This window comes from Triticum aestivum, chromosome 4A (assembly GCF_018294505.1).
Source record: "Triticum aestivum cultivar Chinese Spring chromosome 4A, IWGSC CS RefSeq v2.1, whole genome shotgun sequence".
NCBI lineage: Eukaryota > Viridiplantae > Streptophyta > Magnoliopsida > Poales > Poaceae > Triticum > Triticum aestivum.
Window position 1 is genome coordinate 576432436 of NC_057803.1, and position 10534 is coordinate 576442969.

Below are 10534 nucleotides of genomic sequence, written 5' to 3' on the forward strand. Positions count from 1 at the left end.
CTTTTCTTGATCTCCAAGTATGTAATCTCAACCGAATGTATGCACTGTTATGGGAGGTGCGCCCCATCTATATAACACGAAGCCGTCAGCCTGAGAAGGCAAGACGTTCCGCTAGTTCGCACATGGTAATCAGATCCCCATCTCTTCCCATCTATTGAGATCCCATCTACACGAGCCTAGCCATGTCTTCCTCCTCCTCCGGCGCTTCCCAGGCTACCTGCAATGGGCAGGTCACCGAGAAGCTAACACGCACGAACTACGTGCTCTGGCGCACGCAGGTCACTCCCCACCTGCGCGGCGCCGTTGTCTTCGGCTACGTCGACGGCACCACACCGGAGCCGGCCAGGCTTCATGTCACCAAGGACAAGGATGGCAAAGAAAGCACTGAGCCCAACCCTCTCCACCCAATCTGGGTCTGGGAGGATCAGCAGGTGTTGGGCTACTTGCTCAGCACCCTCTCCAAGGAGGTACTTATCGTGGTGACCACGGTCACCACGGCGCACGCGCTCTGGACAGTGTTGGCAGGTATGTTTTCCTCGTAGTCCATGAGCCGTGTGAACAACATCAGGACGTTGCTCATCAACGCGCAGAAGGGCAACCAGATGGTTGCCTCCTACTTCGCCTCTCTTCGTGGCCTCGCCGATGAGCTTGCCGCCGCGAGGAAGGCCATCGAAGACGACGAGCTCATCTCCTACATCATCCACGGACTCAACGTCGACTACCAGTCCCTCGTCTCTGCCCTCGATGCATGCGTCATGCCAGTCTCCCTCGACGAGCTCTACACCATGCTCAGCAACTTCGATCAGCGCATGGCCCAGTTCAATCACTCGAGTAGCGGCGGCTTCCGCTCCTCTGCCAACGCCGCGGTGTGTGGTCGTGGTGGTGGATCACGTGGCCGTGGCTCTTCTCGCGCCAAGGGGCAATCTGGAGGAGATGGTGGTGGCGGCAACAGCGGCGGCGGCAACGGCCGCTCCGGTTGAGGGAGTCCTGGATTAGGGGGTGTTCGGGTAGCCGAACTATACCTTCAGCCGGACTCCTGGACTATGAAGATACAAGATTGAAGACTTCGTCCCGTGTCCGAATGGGACTTTCCTTGGCGTGGAAGGCAAGCTTGGCGATGCGGATATTCAAGATCTCCTACCATTGTAACCGACTCTATGTAACCCTAACCCTATCCGGTGTCTATATAAACCGGAGGGTTGTAGTCCGTAGGCAATCAACTCCATACACAACAATCATACCATAGGCTAGCTTCTAGGGTTTAGCCTCCTTGATCTCGTGGTAGATCTACTCTTGTACTACCCATATCATCAATATTAATCAAGCAGGACGTAGGGTTTTACCTCCATCAAGAGGGCCCGAACCTGGGTAAAACATCGTGTTCCCTGCCTCCTGTTACCATCCGGCCTAGACGCACAGTTCTGGACCCCCTACCCGAGATCCGCCGGTTTTGACACCGACATTGGTGCTTTCATTGAGAGTTCCTCTGTGTCGTCGCCTTTAGGCCCGATGGCTCCTTTGATCATCAACAACGATGCGGTCCAGGGTGAGACTTTGCTCCCCGGACAGATCTTCATCTTCGGCGGCTTCGCTCTGCAGGCCAATTCGCTTGGCCACTTTGAGCAGATCGAAAGCTACACCCCTGGCCATCAGGTCAGGTTTGGAAGCCTAAACTACACGGCTGACATCCACGGGGACTTGATCTTCGACGGATTCGAGCCACAGCCAAGCGTGCCGCACTATCTCGATGGGCATGATATAGCTATGCCGCCGAACAGTGCCTTGGAGGCCGCACACGCATCGGTTTCGACCATTGATTCGAAGCCTACTGCGCCGATCGAGGATCAGCGGTTGGACGCTGCCTCAGGGGCTGCGATCTCAGAGGTGATTGAGCCGAACTCCAGCCCCGCACTCCGCATGGCCCGTGACTCCGAGGAGCCGGATTACTCTCCGAACTCCGAACCCCCCGCGCCCCTGCCAATCGAATCCGATTGGGCGCCGATAATGGAGTTCACCGTCGCAGACATCTTTCAGCATTCGCCTTTTGGCGACATCCTGAATTCTCTTAAGTCTCTCTCTTTATCAGGAGAGCCCTGGCCGGACTACGGTCAGCAAGGGTGGAATACGGACGATGAGGAAATTCAAAGCCCACCCACCACCCACTTTGTAGCCACTGTCGACGATCTAACCGACATGCTTGACTTCAGCTCCGAAGACATCGACGGCATGGACGACGATGTAGGAGACGAACAGGAACCAGCACATGTAGGGCGCTGGAAGGCCACCTCATCATATGACATATATATGGTGGATACTCCAAAAGATGGAGATGGCGATGGAATAGTGGGGGATGACGCCCCCAAGAAACAACCAAAGCGCCAGCGTCAGCGGCGCCACTCTAAATCCCGCCAAAGCAAAAACGGTGATTCCGGCACGGGAGATAATACTACCCCGGATAGCGCCGAAGAACACCCACCTTAGCAAGATTCGGCACAGAAAGATGGAGAAGCCAGCCCTCATGAGAGAGCGGCAGACCGAGAGGTCGAGGATGATAACTATACGCCTCCCTCCGAAGACGAGGCAAGCCTCGATGACGACGAATTCGTCATACCATCAGACCCCGCCGAACAAGAGCATTTTAAACGCAGGCTTTTAGCCATGGCAAGCAGCCTCAAGAAAAAGTAGCAACAGCTTAAAGCTACCCAAGATTTGCTAGCTAACAGATGGACTGAAGTCCTTGCGGCCGAAGAGTATGAACTCGAACGCCCCTCCAAGAGTTGCCCGAAGCGCAGGCCGCTACCCCGATCAGAGGAGGAAGCACCTACATCACCAGTGCATGACATGGCAGACCGGCCACCTCGCGGCTGCGACAGAGAGGCCTCTCGGCCCTCCACCCAAGCCATGCCCTGACGCCGCTCAACTAAGGCACGGGAAAACGCGCCCGACCTACGAGACATACTGGAGGATAAGACAAGACAAATAAGATCGATCTACGGATCGCGCAGGCGCCCTACGGCATGTGACAATGATCCTCACTCCGGATACAACAAATCCGGCCGGGTCGAACACAACAGACATAGCTCTTCCGAGCTGCGTCGTGATATAGCCCAGTACAGAGGCGCCGCACACCCGCTATGCTTCACGAATGAAGTAATGGATCATAAAATCCCAGAGGGTTTCAAACCCGTAAACATCAAATCATACGATGGCACAACAGACCCGGCGGTATGGATCGAGGATTATCTCCTTCACATCCACATGGCACGCGACGATGATCTACACGCCATCAAATACCTCCCACTCAAACTTAAAGGACCGGCCCGGCATTGGCTTAACAGCTTGCCAGCAGACTCAATCGGTTCTTGGGAGGACCTGGAAGCCGCATTCCTCGACAACTTCCAGGGCACTTGCGTGCGACCGCCGGATGCCGACGACTTAAGCCACATAATTCAGCAGCCAGAAGAATCGGCCAGACAATTCTGGACACGGTTCCTAACAAAGAAAAATCAGATAGTCGACTATCCGGACGCAGAGGCCCTAGCAGCCTTCAAGCATAACATCCACGACGAGTGGCTTGCCCGGCACCTGGGACAGGAAAAGCCGAAATCCATGGCAGCCCTCACGACACTCATGACCCGCTTTTGCACGGGAGAAGACAGCTGGCTAGCTCGCAGTAACAACTTATCAAAGAACCCTGGTAATTCGGATACCAAGGACAAAAGTGGTAGGACACGTCGGAATAAGCAAAAACGCCGCGTTAACAGTGACAGCAATGAAGACACGGCAGTCAATGCCGGATTCAAAGGCTATAAATCCGGTTAGCGGAAAAAGCCATTCAAAAAGAATACTCAGGGCCCGTCCAGTTTGGACCGAATACTCGATCGCTTGTGCCAGATACATGGCACCCCCGAAAGGCTAGCCAATCACACTAACAGGGATTGTTGGGTGTTCAAGCAGGCAGGCAAGTTAAGGGCCGAAAACAGAGACAAGGGGCTGCACAGCGACGACGAGGAGCCCAAGCCGCCGAACAACAATGGATAGAAGGGCTTTCCCCCACAAGTGCGGACGGTGAACATGATATACACAACCCACATTTCCAAGCGGGAGCGGAAGTGTGCGCTACGGGACGTATACGCGATGGAGCCAGTCGCCCCAAAGTTCAACCCATGGTCCTCCTGCCCGATCACTTTTGATCGAAGGGACCATCCCACTAGCATCCGTCATGGCGGCTTTGCCGCATTGGTTCTCGACCCAATCATTGACGGATTTCATCTCACAAGAGTCCTCATGGACGGCGGCAGTAGCCTGAACCTGCTTTATCAGGATACAGTGCAGAAAATGGGCATAGATCCCTCAAGGATTAAGCCCACAAGAACGACCTTTAAAGGCGTTATACCAGGTGTAGAAGCCAACTGTACAGGCTCAGTAACACTTGACGTGGTCTTTGGATCTCCGGACAATTTCCGAAGCGAAGAGTTAATCTTCGATATAGTCCCGTTTCGCAGTGGCTATCACGCCCTGCTCGGACGAACCGCATTTGCAAAGTTCAATGCGGTGCCGCACTACGCATATCTCAAGCTCAAGATGCCAGGCCCTCGAGGAGTAATTACGGTCAACGGAAACACCGAACGCTCCCTCCGTACGGAGGAGCATACGACGGCTCTCGCAGCGGAGGTACAAAGTAGCCTTCTCAGGCAATTCTCCAGTCCGGCCATTAAAAAGCCAGACACTGCCAAGCGCGCCCGGAGTAACCCACAGCGGGACCGCCTGGCACACTCTGAGCAAGCGTAGCAATGCAGCCCCAACCCCAGCTTTCGCGACATAGCGAAACCAGTACCTCGCGTACATAACTACGCCCTTGAAATACCATGGGCACAGGGGAAGAGGCACAATAACGGCACACCCAAAATATGGCTTAAAACGTACTAGGGGCTGCCGTATTCTTTTTTAATTTTTTTCTTACTTTCAGGACTCCATACTTCGGACGACCTGTTCAGCAATTCGACTGCCGCACAACGATGCAAGATCCAGGGAGGCAGACAAGCCATGCCGCATTATGGAACTCCCAGGTGGTCTCTGTTACGAGCGGTATACCTGTTTTAAATACAATTCCGCGGCCTGCCCCTGGTCAGGACATACTGAATAGTCCAATATATTTTGCTTACCGCACTATTTGTATCGTTCGGCTTTGATAAATAGCCTCTCTATAAACAATGCATAGCTTTTTGTCTATTTTTTGCATTATCCTCTTTTCATATATATGTTCATTAATGACATGTTGCACCCGTACACGGTGGTACGGCAAATACGCCAGGGGCTTCAGTACCCTTTAATATTGTGTGAGAAGTCCGTACACTTTCACAAGTATGGCACCCCGAACTTATAGCACTATATGCATCGGCTCCGAATCATGATTTGGGTCAATAGTTGGGTTTGCCCGGCTCCTATGTTTTGGTGCCTTACGTTCCGCTATATCGGCTAAGGTAGCACTAGGAGAACCACTGCGATTGTGCCCCGGTTGAGCTGGGTTAAGCACCTCAGTGGAGAAAGCTAAAACTGACTGTCATGATGAGGCGAGAGGCCGGTCGCTGTTCGAGAGGTTTTTCGAGTCCCTAAAGACTTATGCCGCTTCGAGTGAGGAGCCGAATTTGTCCGGCCAAGGCGTGGATAGCGCCCCGAACTCGGTCTTCCAAACTAGAGGCTTCGCCGAAATTTAAAATTATAAAGTTCTATGGCTAAGTGAGAGTGTTCAAGCATTATAGTCCGATTGCCTGGTTCGTTGTGCTGAGCGCCTCCCTCGAAGGACCCAACTATGGGAAAAATAGTGCTCAGGTTTATCCCGAACACCCCAGCACTAGTGGCATGGGGGCAGAAGCCGACGACTGGCCATCTCTCAATTTTTTGATAAACGGCCGCACAGAAAATAATATTTTAAATTCAACAAGCATTTCTTAAGCGCCTATGAACAAGTTTTCAGCGCACAGGATAAAAACGAGCGAGTTTATTCAAAAATTACATCCTTGTACATTCATCCGCCACAAGGCGGGCACCCGCAAGAACATCCTTGTAGTAGTTCTTGGGCTTGCGATGCTCCTTCCCCGGCGGCGGCCCATCCCTCACAAGCTTTTCACCGTCTAGCTTACCCCAGTGCACCTTTGCACGGGCAAGGGCCCTACGGGCACCTTCAATGCAGACAGAGTGCTTGATGACCTCGAGCCTTGGACAGGCCTCCACCAGCCACCACACCAGCCCGAAGTAGCTCCCAGGCAGGGCCTCTCTGGGCCACAGCCGAACTATGAAGCCCTTCATGGCCTGTTCGGCCGCCTTGTGGAGCTCGACCAGCTGTTTCAGCTGGTCGCTCAAGGGCACATGGTGTCCGACCTCAGCATACTGAGACCAGAACACCTTCTCCGTCGAGCTGCCCTCTGTTGGAAATATGCCCTAGAGGCAATAATAAAAGTATTATTATTATATTTCCTTGTTCATGATAATTGTCTTTTATTCATGCTATAACTGTATTATCCGGAAATCGTAATACACGTGTGAATACATAGACCACAATATGTCCCTAGTGAGCCTCTAGTTGACTAGCTCGTTGTGATCAACAGATAGTCATGGTTTCCTGGCTATGGACATTGGATATCGTTGATAACGGGATCACATCATTAGGAGAATGATGTGATGGACAAGACCCAATCCTAAGCATAGCACAAAGATCGTGTAGTTCGTTTGCTAGAGCTTTGCCAATGTCAAGTATCTCTTCCTTTGACCATGAGATCGTGTAACTCCTGGATACCGTAGGAGTGCTTTGGGTGTATCAAACGTCACAACGTAACTGGGTGACTATAAAGGTGCACTACAGGTATCTCCGAAAGTATCTATTGTTTTATGCGGATCGAGACTGGGATTTGTCACTCCGTGTAAACGGAGAGGTATCTCTGGGCCCACTCGGTAGGACATCATCATATGCGCAATGTGACCAAGGAGTTGATCACGGGATGATGTGTTACGGAATGATTAAAGTGACTTGCCGGTAACGAGATTGAACAAGGTATTGGATACCGACGATCGAATCTCGGGCAAGTAAAATACCGCTAGACAAAGGGAATTGAATACGGGATCGATTGAGTCCTTGACATCGTGGTTCATCCGATGAGATCATCGTGGAACATGTGGGAGCCAACATGGGTATCCAGATCCCGCTGTTGGTTATTGACCGGAGAACGTCTCGGTCATGTCTGCATGTCTCCCGAACCCGTAGGGTCTACACACTTAAGGTTCGATGACGCTAGGGTTATAAAGGAAGCTTGTATGTGGTTACCGAATGTTGTTCGGAGTCCCGGATGAGATCCCGGACGTCGAGGAGTTCCGGAATGGTCCGGAGGTAAAGATTTATATATAGGAAGTCCTGTTTCGGCCATCGGGACAAGTTTCGGGGTCATCGGTATTGTACCGGGACCACCGGAAGGGTCCCGGGGGCCCACCGGGTGGGGCCACCTGCCCCGGGGGGCCACATGGGCTGTAGGGGGTGCGCCTTGGCCTACATGGGCCAAGGGCACCAGCCCCTAGAGGCCCATGCGCCAAGATAAAGGAAAAAGGGAAGAGTCCTAAAGGGGGAAGGCACCTCCGAGGTACCTTGGGGAGGATGGACTCCTCCCCCTCCTTAGCCGCACCCCTTCCTTGGAGGAGGGGGCAAGGCTGCGCCCTCCCCCTCTCCCTTGGCCCTATATATAGTGGGGAAAAGGAGGAGCAATCAGACCTAAGGCCTTTGGTTGCCTCCCTCTCCCCCCGTGACACATCTCCTCTCCCGTAGGTGCTCGGCGAAGCCCTGCGGGATTGCCACGCTCCTCCATCACCACCACGCCGTTGTGCTGCTGTTGGATGGAGTCTTCCTCAACCTCTCCCTCTCTCCTTGCTGGATCAAGGCGTGGGAGACGTCACCGGGCTGTACGTGTGTTGAACGCGGAGGTGCCGTCCGTTCGGCACTTGATCATCGGTGATCTGAATCACGACGAGTACGACTCCATCAACCCCGTTCACTTGAACGCTTCCGCTTAGCAATCTACAAGGGTATGTAGATGCACTCTCCTTTCTACTCGTTGCTGGTCTCTCCATAGATAGATCTTGGTGTTACGTAGGAAATTTTTTGAATTTCTGCTACGTTCCCCAACAGTGGCATCATGAGCTAGGTCTATTGCGTAGATTCTTTGCACGAGTAGAACACAAAGTAGTTGTGGGCGTTGATGTTGTTCAATATGCTTACCGTTACTAGTCCAATCTTGTTTCGACGGTATTGTGGGATGAAGCGGCCCGGACCGACCTTACACGTACTCTTACGTGAGACAGGTTCCACCGATTGACATGCACTTGGTGCATAAGGTGGCTAGCGGGTGCCAGTCTCTCCCACTTTAGTCGGAACGGATTCGATGAAAAGGGTCCTTATGAAGGGTAAATAGCAATTGGCATATCACGTTGTGGTCTTGCGTAGGTAAGAAACGTTCTTGCTAGAAACCCATAGCAGCCACGTAAAACATGCAACAACAATTAGAGGACGTCTAACTTGTTTTTGCAGGGTATGCTATGTGATGTGATATGGCCAAAAGGATGTGATGAATGATATATGTGATGTATGAGATTGATCATGTTCTTGTAATAGGATTCACGACTTGCATGTCGATGAGTATGACAACCGGCAGGAGCCATAGGAGTTGTCTTTATTTTTTGTATGACCTGCGTGTCATTGAAGAACGCCATGTAAACTACTTTACTTTATTGCTAAACGCGTTAGTCATAGAAGTAGAAGTAGTCGTTGGCGTGACAACTTCATGAAGACACGATGATGGAGATCATGGTGTCAAGCCGGTGACAAGATGATCATGGAGCCCCGAAGATGAAGATCAAAGGAGCTATATGATATTGGCCATATCATGTCACTACTCTATTTGATTGCATGTGATGTTTATCATGTTTATGCATCTTGTTTACTTAGGACGACGGTAGTAAATAAGATGATCCCTTACAAAATTTCAAGAAGTGTTCTCCCCTAACTGTGCACCGTTGCTACAGTTCGTCGCTTCTAAGCACCACGTGATGATCGGGTGTGATGGATTCTTACGTTCACATACAACGGGTGTAAGACAGTTTTACACAGCGAAAACACTTAGGGTTAACTTGACGAGCCTAGCATGTACAAACATGGCCTCGGAACACGGAGACCGAAAGGTCGAGCATGAGTCGTATAGTAGATACGATCAACATGAAGATGTTCACCGATGATAACTAGTCCGTCTCACGTGATGATCGGACACGGCCTAGTTGACTCGGATCATGTAATCACTTAGATGACTAGAGGGATGTCTATCTGAGTGGGAGTTCATAAGATGAACTTAATTATCCATGAACATAGTCAAAAGACTTTTTGCAAATTATGTCGTAGTTCACGCTATAGTTCTACTGTTTTAGATATGTTCCTAGAGAAAATATAGTTGAAAGTTGAAAGTATCAATTATGCAGACAGTAGATAGCTTATGTCCTTAATGCACTGCTCAATGTGCTGAACCCCAAACGTCGTTTGTGGATGTTTCGAACATCGAACATACACGTTTTGATAACTACGTGATGGTTCAGTTAAATGGTTTAAGTAGAGGCACCAAAGACGTTTTCAAAACGTCGCGGAACATATGAGATGTTTCGAGGGCTGAAATTAGGATTTCAGGCTCGTGCCCACGTCAAGAGGTATGAGACCTCCGACGATTTTCTTAGCCTGCAAACTAAGGGAGAAAAGCTCAATCGTTGAGCTTGTGCTCAGATTGTCTGAGTACAACAATCACTTGAATCGAGTGGGAGTTGATCTTCCAAATGAGATAGTGATGTTTTCCCAAAGTCATTGCCACCGAGCTGCTAGAGCTTCGTGATGAACTATAACATATCAGGGATAAATAAGATGATCCTTGAGGTATTCACGATGTTTGACACCGCGAAAGTAGAAATCAAGAAGGAGCATCAATTGTTGATGGTTGGTGAAACCACTAGTTTCAAGAAGGGCAAGGGCAAGAAGGGATACTTCATGAAACGGCAAATCAGCTGTTGCTCCAGTGAAGAAACCCAAGGTTGAACCCAAACCCGAGACTAAGTGCTTCTGTAATAAAGGGGAACAGTCACTAGAGCAGAATTACCCTAGATACTTGGTAGATGAGAAGGCTGGCAAGGTCGATAGAAGTATATTGGATATACATTATGTTAATGTGTACTTTACTAGTACTCCTAGTAGCACCAGGGTATAAGATACCGGTTCGGTTGCTAAGTGTTAGTAACTCGAAATAAAAGCTACGGAATAAACGGAGACTAGCTAAAGGTGAGCTGACGATATGTGTTGGAAGTGTTTCCAAGTTTGATGTGATCAAACATCGCACGCTCCCTCTACCATCAAGATTAGTATTAAACCAGAATAATTATCATTTGGTGTTTGCGTTGAGCATTGACATGATTGGATTATGTCTATCGCAATATGGTTATTCATTTAAGGAGAATAATG

At 50.5% G+C, this 10534-nt stretch overlaps 1 pseudogene; it reads left to right on the forward strand.

Annotated features, from left to right (window-relative positions):
• Positions 1-665: 665 nt before the first annotated feature.
• Positions 666-804, forward strand: LOC123088976 (uncharacterized; annotated as a pseudogene).
• The last annotated feature ends 9730 nt before the right edge of the window (positions 805-10534 follow it).